The sequence below is a fragment of the Herpailurus yagouaroundi genome, unplaced genomic scaffold (genome assembly GCF_014898765.1).
Source record: "Herpailurus yagouaroundi ecotype Mexico unplaced genomic scaffold, PumYag 164, whole genome shotgun sequence".
NCBI classification, from domain to species: Eukaryota; Metazoa; Chordata; class Mammalia; order Carnivora; family Felidae; genus Herpailurus; species Herpailurus yagouaroundi.
Window position 1 is genome coordinate 1185022 of NW_024412405.1, and position 10604 is coordinate 1195625.

The 10604-nt window shown below is 53.2% G+C and overlaps 1 long non-coding RNA gene across 11 annotated transcripts; it reads left to right on the forward strand.

Annotated features, from left to right (window-relative positions):
- Positions 1-55: 55 nt before the first annotated feature.
- Positions 56-9917, forward strand: LOC121037691 (uncharacterized). 11 transcript variants are annotated; one of them, XR_005793916.1, is made up of 6 exons: positions 56-417; positions 1143-4474; positions 4887-5204; positions 5821-5893; positions 5977-6366; positions 7074-7821. It is a non-coding gene; the product is annotated as an uncharacterized LOC121037691 (long non-coding RNA). The 11 variants fall into 11 exon arrangements; XR_005793920.1 differs by having other exon boundaries at positions 6040-6366; XR_005793919.1 differs by having other exon boundaries at positions 1143-3260; positions 4282-4474; positions 5821-6366.
- Positions 9918-10604: the final 687 nt, after the last annotated feature.

The window sequence follows — 10604 nt, forward strand, 5'->3', positions numbered from 1 at the left end:
CTCCGCGTGCCCGTGCCCGGCCCGCCCCCAGGGCGGGGGCTTCCCGAGGGCCCCGGGGCGGAGGCCTGAGGCGGGAGGCCGGCGGGCGGGGACGACTCCCTGTTGCTTCCGCCTCCCGGGGCCCGCCCTGCGGCCGGGCCGCGGGGACCGTGCCCCTTGGGGAGCCTCGGACCCGCGGCCCGGCTCCTCACCCCACCCCCCACCCCCTACCCCCCACCCCCCGCACGCTCCCAAACTTCTGTCTCCCTCCCGAAGGCCCGATGGCGGCGCGGGACCCGCCAGACGGGCCTGCGTCGCGCCCTGGTGCTGGGCCCGTCGCCACGCGTGGCCGCTCCTGGTTTGCAGGTGCCACACGGGGCCGAGTCGTGCCTCAGGTGGCTGCCCAGCTTCGCTCAGCTTTTGTGCGCTGGGGTGAAGGTGAGCATCGGGCCTGCCTCGTGGGATCCCTCCCCTCTGAAACTCCTTCCCTCCCTAGCCCTCGCCTCCTGGCCTTAGGTCTCCAGAGTCGTGACAGTGGAAACCCTGACCGTCCGGCGGGGGCGGGGGCGGGGGCGAGGGGCTGGAATCCTTGAACCTGTTACACCAGCTGCCAGCCCCACGGTGACGCCCTCTCCTGGTTTGGCTGGTCCGGCTCCTGCCCCCCCCCCCCCACCAGTCCCCTCCCGGAGGCAGGACACCAGGAGGCCAAGCCTGACCCCAGGGAAGGCAACCCGGCCTCCAGGTCCCCCTGCAGCGCCCCTGGTGCCTGCTGTCTCTGAACCAGACAGAACTGCCCCCTGGAACCAACACCAGAGAACGTTTGTTTTCCCCTCTCGAGCTCCATAGTCAGCCTGGCTTTAACTGATATCCCTCACTCTGTCTTCTCTTCCTGCTGCCCCTCGGTCACCACTCAGGAAATCTGAGGGGCAGCGGCTGTAGGGGCAGCACCCCTGCCCTGGGAGGCGTGCAGGGGTGTGAACGTCCTCCCGGCTGGTGGTGGAAGAGAAGCCTGGTTGTGCACCTGCTGGCCCAGGTGCAGATGGGTAGAAATGAGAACAGCTTCAGGGTGATAGTGACTAAACTACCCCGGATTCTGAACTACTTTCCTGCAGAAAAACACTCCAGGTTTTGGTCAACTAACACGTCGATTCTCCACATTGCAGGCAAATCTACTCTGTCCTTCTGTCCTGCCCTGTGCCCAGGAGGCCAGTGGCTGTCTTCACTGGACCTTCACCAACAGGACAGCTTGCTTCGGGTTGAAGTCGGCTGAGAGCCTGGGTGTGCCCTCCTCCCCTCCCGCCTGGCCTCTACCAGGACCGTGTCTGTGTCCCTCTGTGAGGACAGGGCTTGTAGGCCTTCCTGTTCAGTTGTGACAACTGGTGTCAGGCTCCAAGAACGACTCCCTGCCTCTTTAGGCTGCGGTGCTGTCCCTGGACAGCAGCACCCCTGGCTGGGTCACAGAACTGTGACGGTGCCGCGGCAAATGTCTCTCCCTCACACCCAGGCTCCTAAGTCTCTCAAGCCCCCTGCTTCCTGCCAGGACCTTGATGGCTGAGCCAGATTTTGACTAGCCTTCTGCCTTGCAAACAGTGACATTTGGATGGAGGGTGTGCGGGCACAAGCAGACATCTTACAGGGCTGCTGGCAAAGGCTGCCCGTCTCTCAGGAGGGTCTGTTTTAGTCAACGGTGCAGACACATGCCCTCTGTCCTGGCTGGTGGAAAGCCATCCTGCTCCGGGGCCCTGTCCCTGCATGCCGAGGGGCAAACCCCGGGTCCTATCAGCCATTCCTCCCGGTGACTGCTTTAAAACAAGTCAAAGCCAATGAGTCCTGCTGTGGGGGAAGCGACTGCTCACTCTTAAAAAGGCACATAAAGAGGAAGCCCTCCTCACATCTGGCCGGGTCCCATGTCTCGGACGGGGCCCCCCTCATGTCTGGCCGGGTCCCACGTCCGGGACAGGAGGTCACTTGAGGAACTTCGTCACCGTGGGGATGACAGCACGGGAAGATGGGAGGAAGCATGGGTCCCCGATGACACCATTGGGCCATTAACCAATCCTCCTGCAGCTGTGAGCATCTTAATTTAAAATCTATGGAAACAGATCAGTTAGGACTCTATAAAAGGAACAGAAAATCCAAGTCCCCTGTGAACCAGTTACCTCTGTACGACAAATCTCTACAAACTTGGGGGCTTTGACAATAAGTGTTTATTTCTCAGGACCCCGTGGTTTGGTGGGATGGCTCCTTGGTGCTGACAGGGACTGTTCGTGCACCTGCATTCTCTGGGGGACTCCGCTGGGCCTGGAAGGTTCTGGAAGGTTCAGGGGCTTCAGTCATGTCCAGTGTCTCAGCCTGGGGGATGAAAAGCTGGGAGCGGGCTTACCTCTGTTGCTCCACACGGTTTCTCATCAGTCTAGCCTCTGCTTCCTTACGCGGCAGCTGGAAACCGAGAGGGCCAAAGTAGAAGTTATACAGCCCCTGAAAGCCGGGACATTGCTTCTGCCACATTCTCTCAGGGAAAGTAGGTTCCAAAGCTGGCCCAGATCCAAGGAGAGGAGTAGACTAGATTTCACATCTTGGTTGGAGGAGGGCCTGGCAGCATGAGAGGAGAGAACTGTGTGTGGTCATCTTGGAAATCGTCTGCACAGACTGACTTAAAGAGTCGTGGGAAGTATTGCCAGGATCACGGCCAGTCCCTAGTGAAATGGCAGCAGGAATATGTGTCTCTCTGTTCCCACTGGGCAGAGAGAATCTTGGACTCTGACTGGGTCGGCTAAGTGCATATCCCTGGATGGTAGAATGCCGGTAGATGGTCGGCATAGGCCTGGATTTAGTGCAGATCCTTGACTGCTGACTGGCGAGCACCCGAGGAGAATGGAGGGATCTTACTCATCGTCAGGTCATGGGGACCCCCGCTGCCAACCCCCACAGCATGGCTGCCTCACCACGGCAAGTGCTGTCTGGTGAGAGCGGGGACAAGGCAGGAGGCAAACTCCAGAACTGAAGTCAAACTGCGGGTTCGCCTCTGGATGCTCACCCACACCTGTGCACAGACTCGCGAACACCTGCTGTGCGTCCCTCCCCTCCACCTTGGAGATGCCTCGGATGGTAACCAGGGGTCTTGGGTTCATTGACTTCTAAGTGAGAAAAACTTTGGGGAAATAAGAATGGGGGGGGCGAAAAAGTGGAACCTTCCAGGAAAGATGTTTCAGAACTGTTACCTTTCTCTCCAATGACAAAGCTGAAGCCCAAAGTGACTACTGAAGACACGGGACAGGGAAGTATGAGCTATTGATGTGTTCTGTTTTTGTATGAGGAAGGACAGGCACCCTGCGTTGGGGGGTTCGGCCTCCTCGGTGAGCAGCCTTGCCCCTCCAAGCTGCTGGAACATTCTGTACCCCTCTCTCAGGCCACTGTCCCTGCAGGGCCAGATGGTGTGGGCTCTGTCTTCCCACGGATTGGTCCTGGGATTCCCCGGTGGCAAAAAGCCACAGGCTCCCTCTGGCCTCCCTCATCCCTTTTGTCTGGAATCTTCTGCGGCAACCCCACTTCGTCCCACAGACCTGCTCCTCCTTTGTAGTCACACCCTCATCCCCTATACCTTCCTCAGCTCCCTCTGTTACTAGTTTCTCTACTAGTACTTTTAAAGGCACCAACTCAGCATAGCTTAGTTATTTGTCAAAAAGCCCTGGTTGCCAATTAGAATCACCCAGGGATATATACATATTTTTAACAGAGATTCCTTGGGACCCCTCCCTCCCCCCAGTCCCGACTCTTTGATTCTATCGGTCTGGAGTGGGGTCCCAGCATCAGTGTTTTTTAAAAGCTCCGAGACCTGGCAAGTTGGAGATCCGCTGGTCTGAACGTCTTTCTGCCTGCGATGCCCTCTATTACTGGTCCTGTTGTCCTCCCCAGGGCATAGCACGGTCCCTTGTACATGATAGGTGCTCAGTAAAAGTGAAAAAGTGAATGTCCCTACACTGCTATTTCAGCCACGAGCACTCATGGAGCAGAATAAAGGGAGGGTACGAGGTTCCAGCACAGGTAGAGAAAACACCTGTGCGCTTAGACCAGGCAGTACGCGAGGGGGTGCTGTGGAGAGCGAGGTCCTGGGTTCAACTGTGACTGAGGTCACCTCACTCCGCCAGACTCGCCATCCCCTTCTCCAGGAATGTGGTGATGATACAGGGTCCGGTGTCCCCACACCTGGGAGGAGCCAGTGAGGAAGTGACTCCTGAGAGTCGGTCAGTACACAGGTATCCAAAATGGAATAAGTTACCTTCGTTATCATTCTTAATCCAGAATATGTGACTAGTGTGAGTGCCAATCGCAAAGAATTATCAAGATTTCATCTTCTGGGCAACGCTGGTGTGAGCTCTGCCGTGAAAACCATCACCGAGTCCTGGGACTCCTGTGCTCACCAGGTCTGGCTGCGGGGTCCCCACGCTCGCCCATCCTCAGACGCCACCCGCTCTCTGACTCCTGTCCTTGACAGGTTTGTCTCCACTGTCGCTCTGTGCCTTTTTCTTCTTAGGCTTTCTTCCTTCAGGTGTGCAGACGCGGCTGGGGAGTGAGCCCTAGAGGCTTTGCTCGGGGTCTCCAGGCCCTGCCCCTCCACCATGCTCAGTGCACCACCACGGAGACCCCGCTTCAACGCCTGCTGGGGCTGCCATGCCAGGGGGTCGCCTGTCCCAAAGTGAGCCTGATCTCAGTATGTTTGCTTCTTAGTTCACCATTTCTCCCAGTTACCTTTCAGTGAGAAAATACATAAAAGGAAAAGATGCTAAGAATTATTTTCTCTTTCCTGATTTCTTTTCCACACTCCCTGCACCCCTGCCCCTTGTTTTTTTTTTTTTTTTTTTTTTTTCCTAAAGAAATCAATTATTTTATTTCCTTTTTCTTTTAAGGAAAAAAAAAAAGCTAAGTTCTGTGGAGCTTGAAATTACCAAGAAAGTCATGAAAATAATTTGTCGTCCTCATTTATTTGAACAGAAGCTTAAAGATGCTGCTGACGACAGAAATAAAATCCAGGGCTTTGAGATTGGAGCTGGACAATAATTCGGGTGGAGCGTCACTCAGAGCAGCTGCCCCGTCCAGGCGCTTTGCCGGCACAGGACAGCGTGTCACCGCGCCTTTATTTGTGGGCGTGTTCCAGAAAACAGGGAAAGTGCTTTTTCTTGTCCCTCTCTCTCTGTAAAGAGAAAGATGAAATGGTTTTCCTTAAGGTATCGATTCCCCACCATAATCTACAAGAATATTTCATCAGCTTTAACTGGAGGTGATCTGATTTTTATCAAAGAGCCAAAAGTGAAACATGTACATATGCATATATGTAATTTAATAGTTTTGAAGACATCATTCTGAGTAAAACAAGCTAGACACGAGAGAACCCATCGTGTATGACCCCACCTTGAGAAGTCGTACTCAAAGAGGCAGAAAGAGAAAGAGTTGTTCCAGGGGCCGAGGGGGTGTGGGGGGGAGTTGAGTTTCGGTCAGGAGGTGGGGTGGGGTGGGAAGCACGGAGATGTGGGCAAAGAGCCTTGGGCCTTGGGCTCTGCCCGTAGAGGCTAATTCCCCCCACTCTCCCCCCAGCTCTCCACTTCTCTGGGCTTCCTCACCCCCCTGCCAGCGATGATGGGACAGGGCTGGTGCTTTGGGAAGTCAAAGATACAAAAGGGTGACCCACGGTGGGTCCCCAGCCTGGGGGCACGATCGAATGCTCAGGTCGGCATCAGGGAGCTGAGAGGACGAGGCTAAATGTCACGATTTGTGTAATGTGACCCATACTAGAGGCTTTCAGCAAGTGTCATCCTTCTTTCCTCTCTACTTGGTCCCCTCCAGGGGATGCATGGCCTTATTCCCCAGCTTGCTGCATCCAGGGAGGAGACCCTAAGGACCCCCAGCACATTCCCTGGTGAGTCCAGGTTGCAGCAACTGGGAGCCCTGCCCTGCCTCACAGCCTGGGCGCCTGCCCCCTTACCACCAGTGTTGCCCCAGGCCCCTCCACTCGTGACCTCTGTACCATCACACGACCTGGCCAACCAGTTGGGGCCTCCTCAGGTCCACCACAGTGGTCCTCGCGTGGGAGAAGGGCAAGCGTGTGCGTGTCTGAGAGGCTGACCCCCTGGCCAAGAGCCGCTGCCCGGAACAAAGCAGGACACCTCTGGCCAGCACTCCCAACAAGGTCAAGATGTATGTGTGTCCAGGGCTGTCTGCAGAGGGGAGAGTACTCACACCGGAACGGCGGTCACACCGTCTCTGCCTCAGACCCGAGTGTCCTGTGGGGAAAGTGCTGGGCTGGGTCCAAAACAGCGTGCACCTGGAACAGAAGAGGAAAGGCAAAGATCGGTTGGTTTCCTTCTGTGTAACCTGGCGGACGTGCATCAGGTTTGTTTTCTGTGTTGCAATAAAACTTTGCTTATGTGAAAAATGCATTTTACTTTTAATCAATGACGTGCATTTGCATGGCTTTAAAATTAAGAGCTACCTCGCCTACGACAATAACCAATAACCAGACACCTCAGCTTGAAACCCTTTCCTGCAGAGAATCACCTATAACCTTGGCATTTTCTTCCTTGATTGCTTCCGTATTTGTAAAAATGTGCTTATGCTGTATTATTTTTTACCTTGGAAGCTATCGATTGATTTCTTCCTAGAGGAGACCAAGTGTTTACCTCTTTTCTACTGCTGCGAACACCTCCCCCCCCCCCCCACCACTGCCTACCCCCACGGTTTAGGACATCCTCGTTGGGTCAGTATTCTACATATTAACGCTACGTGCTATTCTGCGTGAGCGGACATTGCCGTGTGCCTCCATGGCACGGACGCCCCACGGCTGTGTTCTCACTACAGGTCTTTTCCTGCACAAACTTTCTTCCTTGACGGTCACCACTCCTTCCTTCCCTTCATTTTCTTGATCTTCTATGTACAGTAAAACCTTGGTTTGTGAGCATAACTCGTTCTCGAAACATGCTTGTAATCCAAAGCACTAGTGGGTCAAAGCGAATTTCAAGAATCGTTGGCTCAGTTGTGATCATGTGACGTCGCTCGTTTATCTAGTTAAAATTTATGAGAAACGTTTGCTCGTCTTGCAGAACCCTCGCAGAACAAGTTACTCGCAATCCAGGGTTTTACTTATTTGCCGCTAATCACAGCCAGCTCTGACAACGTTGCAAAACTGTCCGTGTGAGCACACACATCCGGTTCTCACCCAGAGATGCTCTCCTGCAGCCGCCTGGCGCCCTGTGCTGGCCCCACGGTGGCCTCCCTTCACCTGTCCGGGGAATGCCGTCCACCGCTCGTCTGGATCCCGTACCTCCTTTCGTGTTGTGTCTCTTTATTTTGGTGGAATATATTCTCCAGTAGCTTCCTGGGAACGGTGCATGGAAAGTAAATGTCCAAAACAAGTTTTTTCTCTGATGTAATACCTAATGGGTGATTTGGCTGAGTACAGAGTCGTAGGTAGGAAATGCTGGTTTAAAACATGTCCAAAGTGATCTTGGAACCACGGTCCATTTTGTCTATAACGTCACCGAGAAGTTTCCTGCACTGGTGAATGCCGCTGTGACTTACCCAAAGCCTCGACTGGCCACGTTTGGGCACTATGCCAAGGTTGGGCTGGTTCCTCCAACCCCTGCTGAGATCCCTACAGCTACTCAGAGCTTGAAAGAAATAGTCAAGGGTCCTCAAACTGGTAGCTTCAAACAATTCACGTTTAAGGAAACTATGCTGAGTGGTTTGGTGGCCGCCGAGGGGTGGATGTGGTTTTATGTCGGCAAGATCACAGGCAAGTGATTGGCATCATTGGTTATAATAAAGACCAATCTTTAACATCTGTTCATATTTGGTTTATTATTCGAGTGTTCTTGGACCATAGGTGATCAGAGCGGAATTTGAATAAAGTACGATGATGTATCCAAAAAAAGGTTGGAAGTAGAAGACGATGGTGGCAGTCTTTAGTCTTTCCAAATCCCAGCCTTAAAACAGAGTGGCCACATAGCCAAACAAAAACCCATGGATCACATTCACAACAGAACTGAGTGACGAGGTACCCCGTGAGCCCCAAAATATGAGTGGGTGTTCGAATAGATGCTATGAAGGGAGGGTCTCGCAACTTGGCAGATCAGCTCCTTAAAAAAATCAAACAAACAGCATGTGGCAGTTTCTTAGAATGATTTCCTACTTGGGGAACCTTATTTTAACTAAAAGCACTCACTACAAATAATAAGTATAGTTAGTTTTAACCAGCGAGTTTTCATTATAAATTATTTTCTAAAAGTTGTCTCCCATTTTTCAATCTAAGGTATAAATGGAGACAGGCTACCAATTTGGGACTGAAATGATCAATTTCTGGCCTAACAGAGCAGGAAGCAGACTGTGTGGCTCTGTTGGTGTGACGTCTCTTAGGAAAAGGAAGTCCTTGAAGAATCTGCATCCAGAGAGGCTGTGAGGATGGATGTTTTCTTCCATCTGCTTTGGAAGCCTTCAGAGAATGACCCAGAACTCCAGGATCCTGAGCAAACCCTTCCAAGGTCCTGCTGGCTGGACTAAGAATCAAATTGACATGAGACGTTAACAGGAGAAAATCAAATTTAATGGGCGTGTGCATGAGGAATGCACACAGACCTGGAAATTCTGAAGACAGTAGGGCAAACTGAGGCGTGTGTGTCATGGGGAACGTGAGGGTCTGGGGCCGACATAGAAAGGAACCCACCTCGCAGGGTGGAAAGAGGACAGATGCTCGGCAATTAGACGTCTGTCCTGCCGTACAGATGGCTCACCCGGATAACATTCATCTCTGCTAATAGTTCTTATTCTGGGAAAGGCCCCCCGTTTAGAGTCTCCCGTGGAGTTAAGGGAGGCTCGGAAGTTTCTCCTGAGCCCACAGGGTCTCCGTTGCCCTCAGCTGGGATCTCGGTGCCACAGCGGTCCTGGGGTCGGCCTGCCCTCAGCCCTGCACCCTGAGGCTGTCCGGGAGCCTGAGGTGATGTCAGCCTTTAAGATACCAGTAGATTATTTTCGCTCCCTCCCTGGTAAAATTAGAAACTTAATTAAAATGTCATCAAGTGAGGCCGCGAATTCCACATCCCGGATCTGAAATATGCACAATAGAACCTACCGCCTGCATTAGCTTCCGCCCTTTAAAACACTTTTCTCAGCTGCTCCAGGGGGACGTTTGCCGGGTGGGGAAGGCAACGTCGCGGAGAATGTCTTCCGTGCTGGTGACAAAGACACTCCTTCACCTGCTAGGTCCCACGTGAGTCTCGGTGGGAACGTCACCCACACCCCATCCTTCACCGTCTCAGCAGATCTGGGACCTGCTGTCGCGTCTGCGGGATCGCCGGACTAGCTTCTGTGTCTCCCGTTTGGGCTCTGATTCTCTGTCGTTCAGAATTCCACCTAAAGTAAAAACGGAAAAAAAAAAAAAAAAAAAGAACTTCTTGCTGTGTTTATCTTGAGGATTTGGGAACTGTGCGAGGACAGACCAGGGCCAGATGCAGCTGACCACTGGCCTGTAACAAGGGTGGCTCAGAACCTCCGAGGCTTCTCGAACCCCAGCGACCAGAGGTCCCTCATCACATGTGTGTCTTCTGTCTCTGCCCTGCCTCCCCTTCCCTTCCTTCACCCTCTCTTCCCACCCCTCCTCACCCGCCTGCCATGGCTGCAAGCTGGGGATGGCTGTGTGGACCTCAGCTCATGGGGGAGAGAGGGGGGTTCCCTTGGCTCGTCCTGATGGCCGCGGCAGGAGGATCAATACCGCCCAGAGTCCCTAATGGCAGAGAAAGGGACTGCTAACAGCTCTGTGGCGTCTTGGTCTAACTGAGTCTCACGTGGCTGCCGAGGGTCTATTTATAAACCTTATTGTTTGTTATATTACAATCATGGAGTCGTTTTACTTTTGTGAATTTTACAATAAAGAATTTGATCCTATCACCCAATTTATGGTTGACATATTCACAATTAAATATTAATTTGATTTCATTGCCTTTTTTTTAAGTTTATGTATTTTTGAGAGAGAATGCGCACACACGCGCATGAGCAGGGGAGAGGCAGAGAGACGGGGAGAGAGAGGATCCCAAGCAGGCTCCGCCCTGTCCTCACAGAGCCCAACACAGGGCTGAATCGCACAGACTGTGAGATCCTGACCTGAGCTGAAATCAAGAGTCGAAGCTTAACTGACTGAGGTGTCCAGGCGCCCCGTCTCATTGCTTTTTATTGACCGAAACCCAACTCTTCAATCTCGTTCTCGCTGGCTCTCACACTCCGGCTGACCCCACGTATGTAGCCCTTTCCTGCTGTTACTGACTCCACCCCCTGGAACCCTCCCCTCCCTCCTGGGCGCTGGGCAACCCCCTCCCCCCTTGCAGAGCACAGATGGAACATTCCCCTCCTCAGGTATTTCTCCTTTCTCCAGGGTCATGGGAGGCACAAGCCGCGTGTGCTCTCTGCAGTCCCGCAGGCGCTGGACTTTCTCTCCAGGGACTATGTCGGTCATATCGCAAAGGGATTTTGTAATTAGGGTCCCTAATCAGTTGACTGGAAGTTAGTCAAAAGGAGACTTTGCAGGTGGGCCTGGATGAAGGGCAGAAGTCAGACAGATTGGAAGCAGCAGGGACACTCCTGTT